This window comes from Zingiber officinale, chromosome 2B (assembly GCF_018446385.1).
Source record: "Zingiber officinale cultivar Zhangliang chromosome 2B, Zo_v1.1, whole genome shotgun sequence".
Classification (NCBI taxonomy): Eukaryota; Viridiplantae; Streptophyta; class Magnoliopsida; order Zingiberales; family Zingiberaceae; genus Zingiber; species Zingiber officinale.
In genome coordinates this window covers 122,327,586-122,346,363 of record NC_055989.1, presented here as the reverse complement: position 1 = coordinate 122,346,363, position 18,778 = coordinate 122,327,586, and positions in this window count along the sequence as shown.

Genomic DNA, 18,778 nt, shown 5'->3' with positions numbered 1-18,778 from the left:
CGCAGGACCTAACTTAACTTGTTGATCACACCAAAACAACCTTGGGGTTCCAACAATCTCTCCCTTTTTGGTGTGATCAACCCAAGTTAAGCTAGGGTCAAAACTAGACATAAAATTAAAACAAGTTATTGCAATAATGTGCAACAAAATTAAATTTCAAAAATTTTTAATTTTCAATTTCTACCTCCCCCTAGACTTATACTAATTCTTCTCCCCCTTTGATCACAAAAAAAAGGGGGTTTAAAAAGAACTAAGGGTTAAAGATTAGAGTAAAAAAAATTTCTTAAAGACTTTAAGTAGAAATTTTCAATTTCAAAATGGTCTTTTAACTTAAACAAAATTTTCTTATGAAAATTTTTCTAAATTAACAAAAAATGAGAATTTTTCTAAGTAACTTAAGCAGAAAATTTTTCTAAGTGAAAACTTTGAGAATTTTTCTAAGTGAAAATTTGACTTTGGCAAAAAGTATTTTTCTAAGTATAAAAATATTTTGAAAAAATATTTTTTTTTAACTTTGAAAGCATTAATTAATTCTAATTTTAATGCTTTGACAGAAAGTTAATTAAACATTTATTTCAATATTTTAGCTTCCAGGTCGTGGCGAGGCACTAGGTCTTCTTGGATATTGGAGCAACAACCACTTCCTTAGACAAAACCTCATAGAGAAATTCATTGTTTAATTTTCTCACTGAAAAGTGCTAATTTTAATTTTAAAACTTAGACTAAGCAAGATTTAGGAACCCAATAAAGGTTCCAGCCTACTGGATTGATTAAAAATTTCTTAGGGACATATTTTCTAGATATATTCTTAATTTGTCCCGGGTGATATCTATAATACCAATTTAAATTTTTAAATTTTCTAGAATTAGATGAACATGCATGGTTTTTCAAATTATCTACTTGAATTTTCAAATCATTATTTTCAAGTTTCAATTTTTCATTTTCCAATTTTGATTTATCTAATTCTTCTAGAGGGCAGGATTTAGCTAAGATTATTTTTAATTTTTTATTTCTTTTTCTAATTTACAGCAGTCTTTAGTTAATAACTTAATAAATTTATAAAGTTTATTGGGAGGAAGTGAACGTACCTGACTTACCTTGTCGAGTTCGTTTTCCGTGTCTCCCCCTGAACTACTGCTTTCCTCTGACGAAGCTCCCCCTTCATCGATGCTCTCGATGCTCATTTCGGAAGAGCTTGACTCGCAGTCGTCGTCTTGATGACTTGCCATTAGTGCAAGTCTGGATAATGCCTCGACTTCCGACTCCGACGACGTATCATCCCACGTCGCCTTTAGGGCTTTTCGCTTTTGGATAGGCTTCTTACCCTTTTCCTTGTTCTTGTTCTTCATCTTGGGGCAATTGTCCTTGACGTGCCATTCTTCGTCGCAGTGGTAGCAGCGGATCGTCCTTTTCTTATTCCCTTGTGGATGGTTAGTAGATCTGGATTTACAAAGCTTCTTGAATCTTCTTACCATCATTACCATTTCCTCGTCATCGAGAGAGGATTCTGACTCTGGTTCGTCTCTCGAAGCTTTGAGGGCGACGTTATTCTTGGGCTCCTTCATTCCTGCACATCTTGACTCATGCACTTCAAAAGTAGAAAAAAATTCTTCTAACGAGATCTTTTCTAAATCTTTAGAAATATAAAAGGCATCTACTAGTGATGCCCATTTTGAATTTCTAGGAAATGAATTTAGTGCGTACCTTAGCGAATCTCGGTTACTTACCGTTTCTCCGAGATTCGATAGTCCGGTGATGATCTCTTTGATTCTCGAGTGCAAGTGCGCGACTGTCTCATCTTCCCCAAGTTGCAGGCTGGTGAGCTGATTCCGAAGCAGATCTCTTCTGGCGAGCTTGGCTTCGGAAGTCCCTTCGTGCAGCTCGAGGAACTTTTCCCAAAGTTCCTTTGCCGAGTGGTATTGTCCGATTCTGTTGACTTCTTGAGGTGGAAGAACGCTTAGCAGATGGTATTCTGCTTTGCCGTTCGCCACGAATTCAGCCTGCTCCTTTTTTGTCCATTGACATTTTTCCTTACCTTCTGGAGCTACAAAACCGGATTCCATTGTTAAAGTTAATTCAAAGTCTGTGGTAAAAAATACCTGCATCAGATTCTTCCACGTAGCGAAATCTCCTCCATATTTCGGCGGGTGGATGCTTGGTCCGACCATTATCTTTGCTTCGATTGGCGGTTAGTCCTCCTGAAGCGTACTCGGCTCTGATACCACTTGTAGGACAGTTGGGCCGGCTAGAAGGGGGGTTGAATAGCCCTGCAAAAATCAAAATGTAAACACCCTTCTCGAACTCTTAAACTAACACTTGTAAAATAAGAGAAATAAATAAAAGCAGAAAAGTAAAAGGCACACCGAGATTTACTTGGTTACAACCGGGAAGGTTGTTAATCCAAGAAAGCGTAGCACTAGTATCTCCTTCAGGCGGAGAAGCCTTTTACAGCAATGAAGCGCACAATAGAAGCTTAAAACAGAAAAGCGTACAAGTGTAGAAAGAATGCTTGAGTTCTCAGTTGATTGACAGCTTCTGGACCAAGGCTATATTTATAGTCTTGGTCGAGGCGCCTGGAAGGGTTCCGGGCGCCCTGGGGGGGATAAAACTTTATCCCCCAACGTCCAGACGCGAAAGACGCGTTCTGGTCAAACTTTACGTTCCGGGCGCCCCGGAGCAAAAAGTCAACTCTGGTTGACTTTTGCGTCCGGGACCTCTGCTCCGTTTTAGTCCCGCCTCAGTCCGGGTCTTCCGCTCTGGATCCGCTTACTTGGGTGATCTCTGCCATCCGGAAAAGGGCTCACCCGAACCCAACTTCCGGTCTTCTCAAGCGGGCTTCCCTCCGGCTTCTCGTCCCTCGGAATTGCCGCGTGTTTCCTTCTCGTCCATCCGCAGTCTTCGTCCCTCGGTCGTCGACCTTCTCGCTAGCTACGTCTCTTGCTCCCCGAGCAATCTTCCGCTCCGGCTTTCGTCCCTCGGAACCACCGCGCGCTTCCTTCTCGTCCGCCAGTGTACTCTTCCGCAGCACCTCGTCCCTCGGACTGCCGTCCTTCTCGCTAGCTGCGTCTTCCGCTCGACTACCTGTGTTCCTAAGCTCCTGCACACTTAGTCACAAGGTTAGAAACAACGCAGGACGTAACTTAACTTGTTGATCACACCAAAACAACCTTGGGGTTCCAACATGGATAACATATATTCTATATGTTTTGATGAAATTAAAACTCAAATAGATGCACTAAATCAAGATCTTGAGTTTTATTTATCCTCCTAACATCTCACTTGTATCTATGTGCATCAAAACACATACAAGCCAACTTATTGTCCTTATGAGATGTAGATATTGATTTTCCCTAATCTAAGTAATTACGCATTTCTAACTAGACATTTTAAATTTTGATCATCCACCTAGGATGCCATTTGATAATTAATGACATTGTTTTTAATCAAAAGAATTAACATAATGCATGAAAATGATCATGACATATATCACATGCATACTTTCCAAAAATACACTTTAAATACATCATAAATGAAATGATGCATGTATGAGATATATCAAAAATATCATGGTATTTTTTATAATAAAATATGAATATCAAATATGATGTCATGATAGAATGACATGTGATAGGGCAAGTAAAGTATGACAATTTAGCATAAATAAGAATACCTAGATTTTTATCTAAGTTTTATCCTTAATCCATTTTTACTAATTTAAGTCTAATTTGATCTAAAAGCTCCCTTTTTCGTTAAATGTGCTAAAATCCCAACTTATCACATTTTGCCTTCTATCCTAGTTGTGTGAATTTAATTAAGTTCAATTCCTCAAATATTTTAATTGATACATTTACTCTTCAAGAGTAAAAATCAAAATTTTATTTTCAAAGAGTCAAAATACCTTGAAAATGCCCTAAGATGTCAACTTTTTCATGGTTAGGTTAACTACCCTTCCAATTAGGGTTGACATCCTCTAAACTTATCTAGGGTGTAAAGAACACACTCTTAGAAATTCAAAATCTATTGGTGCTCCTTGGGCGTTCTAGGTATTCATTTGGGATAACTTCTCTTGATACCTTCTTGATAACCTTCCTAGGCTTCTTAGAAACCTTGGTCACACTAGACTCCTCACGGTCAACTCTAGAGATAATTTCCCCTGTGACCTTCTTAGTGACTTTTTTATGCTTCTTAGAAGCCTTAGTCACACTAGTCTTTTCAAGATTATTTCTAGGGATAACTTCCCTTGTTATCTTGACTTGACTCCTAGACCTAGGGTTAGTTTCACAGCTATATGAAACTCTATGACATGAGACCACATTTTCCTTGGACTTAGGTTTGTATCCCAAACCCTTCTTGCCCTTGGATGACTCTAAATTTCCTAAACCTAAGTTTTGCTCTTTTGACCCCTTAAATAAATTTTCCATTAATTTAAGGGCTTTTTTTTTAACTTATCAAGTTTTGACTTTAAAACTTGATTTTTTTCATCATTAAATCCTCAAATTTAGAATTTCTTTTATTTATGTGGACATTTTTCTTTTTAGGCACATTTCTAAATTGTTTTGGTTTCTTGCCTAAATCATTTTCTAGCTTCCTATCTTTAGGTAAGGTAGTTCTAGCATGAAATAATTTATAATTTTTCCTAAGATTATCATGCTTCCTATTTTTATGGAAAATAGTATTAAAATGATAAAATTTAGATCTAGCATTCTCTTTATCATGACACAAAGAAATACCATTCACTAATGGTACCTTAGTGTTATTCTTGGAAGCTCCCCTTCGACTTGAGCTTCCTTCTTTCTTCTTAGTCAGATCTCTTCCCTTTGGACATTGGTCCCGATAATATTCTTTTTGATTGCACGAAAAGCACACAATGTTCTTTTTGCCCTTGCGTACCATGGTTGACCTCATTTGTCTTCTCCTTGGCCTAGGTGTCGCTTGACCCTTTTTCTTGGTCAACTTTAGACATTTGCTCTTGTAGTGTCTATTTTCCCTACACTCAAAGCAAATGCTATAATTTTTATTTTTACAAATTGAAATTGTTATATCTTCTTTGTTTGTAGGGATGTCACAAGACTATTCTTCATTTGACTTGGAAGTAGAGGCTTCTTCTTGCTCTGGTGTCAAAGATTGACACTCCCCCTCACTCCTTGAGGTGGATGCTTCTTTAATTTTCTCTTTAGACATTCAACATTTCTCAATCTCTGAATCCTCATGTACATGAAACAAAGAGTATCTCTCTTTATTTTTGTCATTGCACTCCATTGAGGATGGATCTTCATGGAGTTTCACCAATTTACTCCATAGTTCCTTGACATCTTGATATTCTCTGAGCTTACTCAAAATGTTGCTAGGCAATAAGTTAACTAATAATTTGGTTACTTTGTCATTGGCCACACATCTCTTGATTTGTTCCTTGCTCCAATTGCTCTTCCTAAGGATTTTTTTTCCTTTGTCATCCATTGGAGCTTCAAACTCCTCCATTAGAGCAAACCATTGCTCTATCTCCATCATCAAGAAATTCTCAATCCTTGATTTCTAAAGATCGAAGCTTGTTGATATGAATGGTGGAGGTGCTCGAGTATCAAATATGAGTCAATATCGGAAATCCATCTTAAAGTTGAGCTCTCTATATGAAATTTTGTTGACTTTAGGGTTTTAACTTTTTCTTCTTCCTTTAGCTCTTTGCCTTTTCCAGTGATGAGTCCGGTGAATAGTGACCTTGCTCTGATACCACTTGTTGGGACCAAGGAGAGCTAGAGGGGGGGGGGGGGGGCTGAATACTTCTCTTGCTTCGATGAGAATAAGTTGCAACGAAAAATTTGAAGCGAAGAACTCTCCAATGCTAACACGAGGATTTACTTAGTATCCACCTCCTTGAGGTGACTAATCCAAGAATCCCCACAGTGCACACATATATACTATGAAAACACTCCTTTTCAGAAATAATTCAGAGGCAGATAAGTCTTGTACAAACTCACAACACAAAATACACTAGGAAGAGCAAGAACAAATACAATGAAATCTTATATGAGATTACAACAATGAAATCTTAGCTTGCTCTCTTCCTGTTGCTCTAATGCGCCTCTTGGTAGATGTAAATGCAACAACACTAAACTCCAAGAACTGACATTGAGTGTTGTGTCAAGCTCTTCTTTAAAAATGTCTATGAAAACCCTTTCCTAGGGTTTTTCTATGCCTTCCAATCGATTAGGCTCACTCATAATCGACTACAACGTCATCTGACCGTCCAACATCTATAAAATGACTCTTTTTTTTTTTAACTCTAATTGATTGGTAAGCTATCCCAATCGATTCAGAGAACCTTAATCGATTACTCAATCGATTCTATAACTCTCTGTTCACTTATAAAAAAATCTTAATCGATTAGCCTAATCGAATAAGTCTTATTAATCAATTGTCTCAATTGATTCCCTTTTCTTGCGATAAAGCACTATCTAATTGATTGACCCAATCGATCAGAAGTAACTGAATTGATTGGGCCAATCGATTCAACCCTAATGAATTCTTCTTCGCAAATCTCCTAGCCCCAATCAATCGGTCCAATCAATTAGGCTCAATTCAATCGATTGACCAATTGATTTAGACTCTTTCTATGTTATCACAAGAACCTCCTAATCGATTACCTAATCGATTAACTTAGGGCCAATCGATTACCTCAATCGATTGTTTAATTCTAACTTGTTTAATCCATGTCTAGGGTTTCCTTGCTCAACATTAAGTCAATTGTGACCTGTTGAGACTTCTCCACCAAGTGTCTGGTCAATGCTTTGACCCACTTAGACTTTTCTCCTCATGGTGAGTGTCCGATTTTCCATGACCCACTTAGACTTCCAAGCACCAGGTGTCTGGTCAACTCACTTGGATTTTCTAATGTCTGGCTTCACTCATTAGGACTTTTCATCACCTAGCTTCACTCACTAGTATTTCCTTACTGCTTAGCTTTACTTACTAGGACTTTCCAGCTATCTAACTTTACTCATCAGGACTTTCCAACTGCCTGACTTCACTCATCAGGATTTTCTAACTACCCAGCTTCACTCATCAGGACTTTCCATCTGCTTGGCTTTACTCACTAGAACTTTTTGTTTGCCTAACTTCACTCATTATGACTTTTCATCTGTCTGATTTCACTCACCAGGACTTTCCTCACTATCTGACTTCACTCACCGGGACTTCTCACACCAAGTGTCCAGTCAACATTGATCCACTTAGTTTTTCTTCTTTTTCCAATTATCCTGTTGGTTTTACCCTTGCCTAACCTCCAGTTAGGGTTTTCTCAGTCAAGTATCAGGTCAACCTTAACCTACTTGACTACTCTCTTATATCAAACTGGTTAACTTTTGACCAATGAAAAATTATATCAACAATATCTCAAATAGATAATTGCATCTGTAATCTTCATATATTGTCAAATATCAAAATTTAAGTTTTAGTCAAATTGGTCAACTTTGATGCAAGGACAATTGCACCAACAAGAGTCTCAGTGCACTAACAATTCTTCATCATGCCTATTTTTTTTAATTTATTTGTGTATTAGAAAAATGATATATGCATTATTGCTAATTACTTGCATATATGAAGACAATAGGCTATTTTAGGTCCAATCATAATTTATTTAGGTTTAGATACTTCTACCTTACCCAATCGAGCCTACACTTTTAGTATTTGTAAGAAGGTTTATGACCTTCCCCAACTCGTAGTTTATTTTGATGGGGTACCTTGTTCAAAATATGATTTACTGAGAGGATTGATTTTCCCTCAAGATTTAAGAAAAATATCAAACTTATCAATGTTGGTTGCTACTGGGAATATTATACCGGTTCCCCTGTACAAAAATTTTGTACAAGTCCTGAACCATTCCTAACAACCTATTGTGTTCTTTAGAAATTAAATTTGGAATCACAAACAGAACTTAACATTATTGATTCCAAATTTAACTTATCTGTTCTTAGTGGTTAAGACTTGGATTGCAAACGATACTTAACATTATTGATCCAAATCCACCCATGTTACAAATTCGATTAAATATTTATTTCAGAGATCGGCTCCCAGGTTAAACATGGTGAGACACTAGACCTTCTTGGGTATGGGAGCATCCACCATTTCCTATATAAAGCCTTTCAATGAAATTTAATATTTAATTTTCTTATAGTAACCCTAAGTTTAACAAAAAAGAACAATCGAATCACAAGTTTGAAAAACAAAAGAAACACAAAATCGAAAACATAAATTCGATTACCTAGATTCATTAGCCTCTTGAATTTGGTATTTCAAGATCTAAATAAAAGGATGAACTAGTTATGATGCGGAAACTAATAACTAATTATACCTTTTATAGCTTATAGACCTCACGATCTTCTACCGTATTCCTCTTCTTATCTCGAACGTCGTGTGGGTGACGATCTACTGAGATGAGAATCCACCCAAGCTTCCTTCTTATTCTTGCAAGTTTCGGCCACCAAGAGTCTTCTAGAGATGAAGAACTTTTGCCACCAACCAAACTCCAAGGGATGTTAGGAAACAATGCCTCTTATCTCTTCTTCTTCTCCAAGCAAAATTCGGCCACCAAGATCTCTCCAAGAAGATGATGCCGCCAACCACTTAAGAAGAAGAATAGGGGAAGAGGAAGAAGAGAGGGCCGACCACCACCAAGGAAGAGAGGAATAATAGAAGATATCTTATGAGGTGAGACACCTCTACCCTCTCTTTTATATTCCTTGGTCTTGGCAAATCAGGAAAATTTTAATAAAAACTTCCTTATTTTCTTTGCCATAGAAAGGAAAATTTAATTGATAAAAAATTTCCTTTTCTTCTATTAATGTGGCCGACCCCTACATGTTCTCCATACAAGAAAAATTTTAAATACAAAATTAAAACTTCCTAATTTATTTCCGGAAATTTTAAAAATAAAAATTTCTCTTTAAAAAATTCTCTTCATGGTTGGTTATAAAAGAAAACTTTTATAAATTAAAATCTCTCTATTAAAACTTGTAGATGATTACAAAAAGGAAAGTTTTCTCCAAAATTAAAATATTCCTTTTAACTACAAATAAGGAAAGATATCAAATCTTTCTCTTAATATTTTGTAGAAAACTATAAAAGGAAAGATTTATAATTTTAAAACTCTCTTTTAAAATCACGAGGATGGTTATAAAAAGGAAAGTTTTATCAAAAATTAAAATTTTCTTTTAACTACAAATAAGGAAAGATATCAAACCTTTCTCTTAATCTTTTGTAGAAAGCTATAAAAGGAAAGATTTAAATTTTAAAACTCTTTTTTAAAATCATGAGGATGGTTACAAAAAAGAAAAGTTTTATCAAAAATTAAAATCTTCCTTTTAACTACAAATAAGGAAAGATATCAAACCTTTCTCTTTATCTTTTGTAGAAAGCTATAAAAGGAAAGATTTAAATTTTAAACTCTCTTTTAAAACCAATGGCTTCTACATAAGGAAAGATTTTTAAATAAACTCCTTTTATTTTTTATGTGGCCGACCACCTAAGCTTGGGCTCCAAGCTAGGCTTGGCCGACCACCTAAGGATGGGTAAGAAGGTGGGTATAGGTGAGTATACGACTTTATAACTAAGAGGCTACGACAAGGACCGAGAGGAGGAATTGGTTTTGGTCTCCCGATGAACTTGAGCTTCTCGCGTTCGCCCCAAACACCCAACTCAAGTTTATCAATAATATATCATTCCACTAAAGAGTTATTATTGAACTACCACACCAATCCCATATTACTATATGAGCTTCTTCTTATCATGTGTGTGTTAGTCTCCTTGTGTTTAAAATATAAAATGTCCACTAATTAAATGAGTTACTGACAACTCACTTAATTAATATCTAGCTCCAAGAGTATACCACTCAACTTCATCGTCATGTCAGACTAAGTCCATCTGTAGGGTTTATATGACAATCCTTATGAGCTCCTATTGGGGACATTATCAACCTAGATTTCTAGGACACAATTTTCTTCTATAATCAACAACACACACTATAAATAATATTATTTCCCAACTTATCGGGCTTATTGATTTATCGAACTAAATCACACCCTTTGATAAATTAAAGAAATAAATACTAAATATATGCGCTTGTTATTATATCAGGATTAAGAACACACACTTCCATAATAACAAAGGTCTTATTCTTTTATGCAGTCAGTATAAAAAGAACTTACCTTAAATGGTCTTGCTCAATACACTCAGAGTGTACTAGTGTAATTTTATAGTCAAGATAAACTAATACCAAATTACACTACGACTATTCCAATGGTTTGTTCCTATCCATCTTAGTCGTGAGCTACTGTTTATAATTTATAAGGAACTGATAACATGATCTTCTGTGTGTGACACCACACACCATGTTATATATAATATAAATTAATTGGGGCCGCTAAGGTAGCGGATCTACCTTTTATAATATAAATTAATTGAACAACTACACTTATCATATAAATGTAGACATTTGACCAATGTGATTCTTATATGTTTATACAAAAAGCTAGACTTTTAGTATACACTCTAACAATCAACATAGCGTTCATTATCCCTTTTAATATGTGATTCTATTGCTCTACAACACCATTACATTGAAGTGAGAAGTGCAGTCACTTTGAGAATGATGTCATCTCAAAGCAAAAGATACCAAATGATGTGTTGTATATAGAGCTTCTCCATCATTATGGATGGTCTTGCTAGTTTTGCTAAATTAATTTTCAACCTCATTCATGTAGTGTTTATTGTTTAAAAATTGCAAGGGCTTTATCCTTGGATTTCAATAAATATATGTAATAATACCTCCTACAGTCTTAGACTTTTTCACCTCTAATTTTCTTGAACTTTAGATGATACATATCACTATATATTAGCTCTAGAGGTGTGGTGCTCCTTTCTAACAAAGAAAAGGATAATTTGACCATTTGAGTCTTTGCACAAGTCTCACATTTGTTCTTAGAGTTGAACTCAACACTTAGCAATAGTTTTGATTTTACTAGCATGTCATAAATATTTATGCTATAATTTAGATAACACAATAAAATGAGTATGACACCGGATAGAATAGTGATTATCCTATGGACAGTATTAATTCCGCGATTTGAACATGAAAGTCAAAAATAAGATATGTTATTTTTGGAACAACTTGGTAGAGATAATGTAACTACTTAACTGCTTTCCTACATGTAGTGGCGAGTTATGCTATTTAAGTTGCCACATGAATCAAGTGTTTGGGAGAAAACTTCATTTTCGATTTAGCAAGAACTTATTTATGTTCATCCAATATATACACAAAGTCAATTAAATGAAAAAGTTTAAACAACTCATTAAATTAAATTAATAATTTTGAATATATATATTTAATTTGTCAATGTTCATCAACAAAACTTATGGTGATTACCTTCCTTCACATAATCCAAGGATGGGTTGTACATGAAGAACTCTTGGGATGAGTGTAATCATCTTTTACTACAATGAAATATTGAACTATTTGTGAATAATTTCATGAATAATGTCCATAATAAAAATTTATAAACTATATTCATCAATAAATTTTTTATCAAACTCAGGAACTCTCAACATAAATAATTTTTTTTTTAATATCAAACTCACTAAACAAGTTCAAATTTAAAGTTTAATAATATCTAAATGCAAACTTGAACCAACCTCAAGTTCATTAAAAATAAACTAATTGAACAATCATTTTCACAGTTTAATTGAGTGCATAACATGCGCGTTGAGGGGCAGAAGCTGTATATCACAACCGTGCGACCACATGTTAGTCGAGCAGCCACGTTTGAGCATTGACGACAACACAAGACTTTAGGATTAATGGCTGAGAAGCCGCCACCAAAACCTAGTTAATTAATTTCATCAACATTTTAATCGAGATTATTTCCCAAGTCAAACAATCTTAATATTTCTACAAGAATGTTAGTATTCATTCGTTCTCCCTCTGAATCACGCCGCTTTAATTTTTTAAATTCTCATTCACTGGATAAATTAGTTTACTAATTTATCGATAACTATCAACCTCATTATAGTTCTAATCAGCTGCTGGTTTTCTGCTAAACTATCACTGAACGAGAAGAAGAAAGAAACTACGGTGACATGCCTGCATATTAAACATACGTGCAATGTACACTTTAGCTGATGTCTCCTGTACTTTAATTAATCAAAAAATTAACTAGTTCACCTAATACATTTCCTTGTTAATTAATTTAGTTAAACTGTTTAACCTAACAAGACAACTGGAGTAAGCAGTGATGCATGGCAGATAAAAGAAAGGCAAGTGATGCGTCAGCTACGTAGTGTTTGTATGTGGTGAGTGAGCTACAGTGAAATAGAGATGGTGAGATATAGTAGTCGTTAATTAATTAAGTCCAGATGAAGATTAACTTAGACTATAAAACGACGTGGCAGACTCAGCTCAAGTACTGGAGGGAGTTGAAGATTCCAAAATTTGACAATTTTCAATTTTAATTAATGCTACTGTGTGAATTAGTGTATAGTTGAAGTTATCATTCTTAAGTTTCGCTGTCATTCTCATCGATGGCTCTTTCCACGGTTGCGTTCTTTTGTTTTATAATTATCATTGTTCATAAATATTATCTCGGCGTGATGCGATAAAACACTATAATTATCACCATATATATATATATATATATATATGAATCTAGTAAGAACATCTTCACATTCTCTTGTGTGTCAAAAAAGAATTAAATTAGCTTTATCCATGCTTGACAAAATAGATGTCTAAATTTTTATGATAAATAGAGTCTAATATATTTTTTGATTGGTTAGAGATCTTAATACTGAAAATTTTTTGACCGATATAATTAATATGACTTTCACAGCTGGTTGAGTATGATTTGGAAAAAACTTACACTTAGCATATCTGTTAAAAATTACTAAGCATGCCCTCTAACCATTAAAGAATGCGCCCAAATTGACATGAAATGCAAATACAATTGATAAAAAAAATGTCCAACAAAATTTTAAGAGATAACATTGGATCATGGTGTGTTAGTTAAGTCAGGGGAAGGGTGAGATTGCAAATAAATTAAAGAAAAATATTTCTTGTTGCGATTCCAGTAACGTCATAAAACAAACTAACAATGGAAACAATAGAAATAAAAGCACACACATACTATACATTGACATGACAACCTTAACATGGTTCGATAACCCAAATTCTTAATCCACGGTCTATCATCTTTTAGGTGTATCGCTCTTGAATCCTTTATCTTTATTTTTACTCTAGATGATACAAAGTTGTCAATAGGAGTACAAGAAGCATACAACAAAGAACAAGAAAGCACATAATAAGATAGGATAATAATATGACAAATTAGATATGTTGTGGGTTTATGTTAGAAAACTCACATTTATGTTTTGGCACGAGGAGAGGAATGAAGTAGGATTGCTGGGCTAAAAGTTTAACCTAACTTAAATATATTGTCAAATATAAAAAAGGAGAAAATTATTGGTACAATCAACCTCTGGTCAAGATTGACCAGGTTTACTAAGCTCGAGTTGATTTGAGTTGGAGTTTCGATGTTTGATTATATTAAGTTAGTTGAACGAAGAGTCAAGTAGGTCAAAATTACTTGATACTTGACAAGATATGGAAAGTCCATATGGATCATGGGTAATCCGACGCTTAGCGGTCGAAAGCCCAACATAAAGTTGACATGAGACAGAAAGTCCGAGTATGTTATGGAAGACAGAAGGTCGTAGTGGGAGGGTTATTAGATAACCTGATAGATTCATGTTTTTGGGAGAGTCTTCAGACTTGATCCCTGGTGAACATGAAGCTGATCCACGGACATATGATGAAGCACTCCAAGATAAAGATGCAGCATCTTGACAAAATGCAATGAACTCTAAAATAGAATCTATGCATTCTAATCAGGTCTGGGAGCTTGTAGAACCACCAAATGGTGTAAAAATCATTGGATGTAAATGAATCTATAAAAGAAAAAGAGGAATAGACGGGAAGGTGGAAACCTTTAAAGCGAGGCTTGTTGCGAAGGGGTATACTCAAAAAGAGGGAATCAATTATGAGAAAACTTTTTTACCGGTAGCTATGCCTAAGTCTATCCGGATTCTTTTATCTATTGCTGCTCATATGGATTATGAGATTTGGAAAATGGATGTCAAGACAGTTTTCCTTAACGGAAGTCTTTAAGAAAACATCTATATGAAGCAACCAGAGGGATTCATTGCGAAGGGCAAAGAGCATCTTGTATGTAAATTCAATCGGTCCATTTATGGACTGAAGCAAGCTTCGAGATCTTGGAACATCTGGTTTGATGAAGTGATCCAGTCTCATGGATTCATTCAGTGTCTGGATGAGTCTTGTATATACAAGAAAAGTGACAGAAACGTGGTGATATTTCTTGTACTATACGTAGATGATATTTTGCTCATTGGTAACAATGTCAAAGTGTTGTCAGACATAAGAATATGGATGTCCAAGCAGTTTGATATGAAGGACTTGGGAGAATGTGGACATATTCTTGGGATCAAAGTAATAAGGAATCGTAAGAAAAAGATATTATGCTTATCCCAAGCCTCTACATCGATATTATCCTAGATCGTTTTAGTATGTAAAATTCCAAGAAAGGTTTTCTACCTTTTTGGCATGGAGTACCTTTATCTAAAAAGATGTGTCCTAAGATACCAAAGGAGATAGAGGAGATGAAGGCAGTTCCTTATGCTTCGACTGTAGGAAGCCTAATGTATACGATGCTATGTACGAGACTGGATATCTGTTTTGTCGTGGGCACGGTTAGCAGATATCAAAGTAACCCAGGACCGGGACATTGGACTACCGTAAAACATATATTAAAGTACCTGAAAAGGATGAGAGATTATATGCTGGTTTACTAAGCAGATGATTTACTCCCTGTGGGTTACACGGATTCAGATTTTCAATCAAATATGAACAGTAGTAAATCAACCTCGGGGTATGTGTTTACTTTGGGAGGTGGAGCCATAGCATGGAGGAGTGTAAGCTGAGTATGTGGCAGCCTCTGAGGCAGCCAAAGAAGTTGTATGGCTCAGAAACTTCTTGATGGACTTAGATGTGATTCCTGGTTTGCCTAAAGTTATCACAATTTATTGTGATAACAGTGGTGCAGTAGTAAACTCGAAGGAACCACGAGTCCATAAGGCAAGTAAACACATTGAGCGCAAGTACCACCTGATACGAGACATTGTAAAACGAGGAGAGGTTATTGTCGCCAAGATTACATCAGTAGATAACCTGATAGATCCTTTCACTAAGGCCCTTCTGGCGAGAGATTTTGATAGGTATGTTGAGGGGATGAGAATCAGATGTATGGCAATATTTATGACAGCAGAGTCTTTTAGTATAAGTGGGAGATTGTTGGGATGTATACTATAAGCCTAGCTTTTGTATGAATATTTGTTTGACATATTTTGAAATGAGAATCACTTTGGTTAAATGTTTACATTTTATATTTATATATATGTCAATGCAGTTATCCATTTGATTTATATTGTAGATAACATGATGTGTGGTGCCACACAGAAGATCATGTTATCGGTTCCTTATAAATTATAAATAGTAGCTCACAACCAACATGGATTGGGATAAACCATTGGAACGGTTGTAGTATAATTTGGTATTAGTCTGTTTTGACTATAAAATTACACTAGTATACTATGTGTGTATTGAGCAGGACCGTTTGAGGTTGTTTAATTTGTACTGACCACATAAAAGAACAGAACCTCTGTTATTATGGATGTGCATCCTCTTAATCCCTATATAAGCATGTATACTTAGTATTTATTTCTTTAACTTATCAATGAGTGAGATTTATTCATTAAATCAATAGGCCCAATGAGTTGGGATATAGTACTATTTATATGGTGTGTTGTTGATTATAGAAGGAATCTGTGTCGTAATTATTTAAGTTGATGATGTCCCCTTGAGGAGCTCATAAGGATTATCATGTAAACCCTATAGGTGGATTTAGTCCGGCATGATAATAAAGTTGAGTGATACTACTCTTAGAATTAGATGCTAATTAATTGAGTTGTCAGTAACTCAATTAATTAACGGACATACGATATCTTAAACACAGGGAGATTAACACACTCATGATATGAAGGAGCCTATATTATAATATGAGATTGGTGCGGTAGCTCAATAATAACCCTTTAGTGGTATGAGTTATTATTGATGGACTTGAGTTGAGTATTTGGACTGAACACAGGAAGCCCAAGCCCATCAGGAGGCCTAAACCAATTCATCTTCTAGGTCCCTGTTGTAGCCTCTATATAAAGCCTCGCATCAACCCATCCACGAGCAGTTGTTGGTTTTGGTTTTTGGCTCCACCTCCTTGCTAGGGCCGACTCCTCACCTCCTTGCTAGGGTCGGCTCCTCTTCTCCTTGCTAGGGCCGACTCCCCTCTTTCTTTCCTAGGGCCGACTCCCCTCTTCCTTTCCAAGGGGCGGCGCCACCTTCTCCCCTTGCTAGGGCCGGTGCCACCTCCATCTCCTTGCTAGGGGTCGGCACCTCCTCCTTCCTAGGGGTCGGTGCCTCCTCCTTGCTAGGGCCGGTGCTTCCTCTTGCATCCTTTGTGGACGACGGCTTGGAAAAGAAGAAGAAGAGGAGAAGGTGCCTCATCCTAGCTATTCTCTTCATGGTCGATAGTCTGGAAACAACGAAGGGAAGAGTATTTGTTATCTTGGTAGATCATCTCCCACATGACGTCCAAGAAGAGGAGAGGAATACAACAAAAGATCAAGAGTTCTTTAGCTACAAAGGAAAAGGTACAACTAGTTCTTTGATTCCACTGCGTAATTAGTTTAGTTTTCTTTGTATCGATTTTGAATACCAACACAAGAGGCAAGTGATCTTGTACTTCGATCAAGGTGTGCTTTGATCCATTAAGAACTTGCTTGATTAATCAAACACATTCTGATCGAAAATATGGGTTGCTAGGAAAAGTTCTGTACTTGTACAATTTTTATACAGGGGAAATTGAAACAGAACGAAATTCCATCGCCTTCATTTATATAGGCCCATTTCGGGCGCCTGGAACCCCTCCGGGCGTCTGGACCATTGCTGATGTGGTGACCTCTCTTTGAAACTTGATCCATCAAGTTTATCCACCTCCGAGCACCCGGACCCCCTCCAGGCGCTTGGACCATTTACGTGGGTTCAACCAGTCATCGTGCTCCAACTCAGCTTTTGGATAATATTTTTGGTCCGAGTGCCTGGATCAACTCTGAGTGCCTGGATCGCCTAGGTGCCTGGCCAAACACCACCCTGCAAAGCTGGCCCCGGGCGCCCAGACTAACTCCAAGCGCCTAGAGTCCGGACACCCAGATCCCTTCCGAGCGTTTTGACAATCTTTTTTCAGCCCATTTTTTCTTGTAAAAAGCGTTAGTCCATGTAACAAAAATATATTTATCCTGTAAATAAAGTTAGCACAATACAGTAAGATAGTAGAAGTAATTAGATCAAATCTTCTTAAGACCAGGATCTAGTCATAGTCTCAGCTTAGGTTTCCCAAATGGACCTAAGCTAGACCGACACCTAGTATTTTCTCAATCGAGAATGTGTCCTCACTGATCTCTCCTCTAGTTGCTTACCTTTTACTTACCAACTGCAAACTTTAGGTCCCTTGATCCACCAGGACTTCCTACTAGATTTCAACCAATTTAGACTTCCTCCTACCAGATCTCAACCTATTTGGACTTCGTGTCAACTATCAACCTAGCTGGACTTCTCCTGCCAGATTTCAACCAATTTGGTCTCCGTGCTGTTAGTATTAGCCCTAAGAGCCAATTATGAGATTATTAGGCTTATTGGGTTAATGATTAATCCAATATAATATTTTAACCTATTAAAAGGAGAATAATGATGATTAATTAGAATTAATCATGCATTAAAGAGAAGAAGACCAAAGGGCAAAAACCCTTGGTATTCATTAGATGGATATAAATAGGATTTTTGAATGGAATTTTCATTAAATCAAAATTGGAGTGTCCCTTGAGCTTCCTCCTCATCGTCTCTCTTCTTCTTGGCTAAAATTCTTTTTGGTCGAAACTCTTCTTGGTTGAAACTCCCTTGTGGGTTGCTAGCACAACAAAAGGTTGCTTTCTTCTACAAATCGTGAGTTCATGAAATGGATAGAACGTGTTCACGTGGATACCATAGAGGCGCGAACACTTAATCACGCTGAGATCTGCATCCAAAGAAAAGTTATGGCTAGGATTGCAAAGGGCACGCAACAAAGGTGTAACTCCTTCTCATCAAACTTAGTATATTGGTTTTCTTTTACATGGATTTTTTTGGAAATGATCTAGTTTATTTTTCGCTGAGTTTTCTATGTGTTTAGCGCGTTAGATCCTTACAGTGGTATCAGAGCCACTTGCAAAGAAATATACTAAGTTATAGTTAGATTTTTATATGTGATATAAAAATTGAATGAGAGATTTACTATGATTTGCATGATTATGAGTTAGATTTCAGTCAAAGGCCTTGGCTTATAAACTATTGTGAACAGTAGGGTCTCGACCAAAACACTATTGTGAACAATAATGCTTCAGCTAAAGGTTTTGTAGGACCACCATGGTGTTGGGGCTTATAAGTCTTTGTTAGAATCATAGTATATTTTATGTCATAAAGATATTGTGAATGTTATATGACATAGTGCCTGGTTATAGACCTTTAACCCCAATGTGATTGGAGCTATGCATATATTGTAATTTATAATATCGC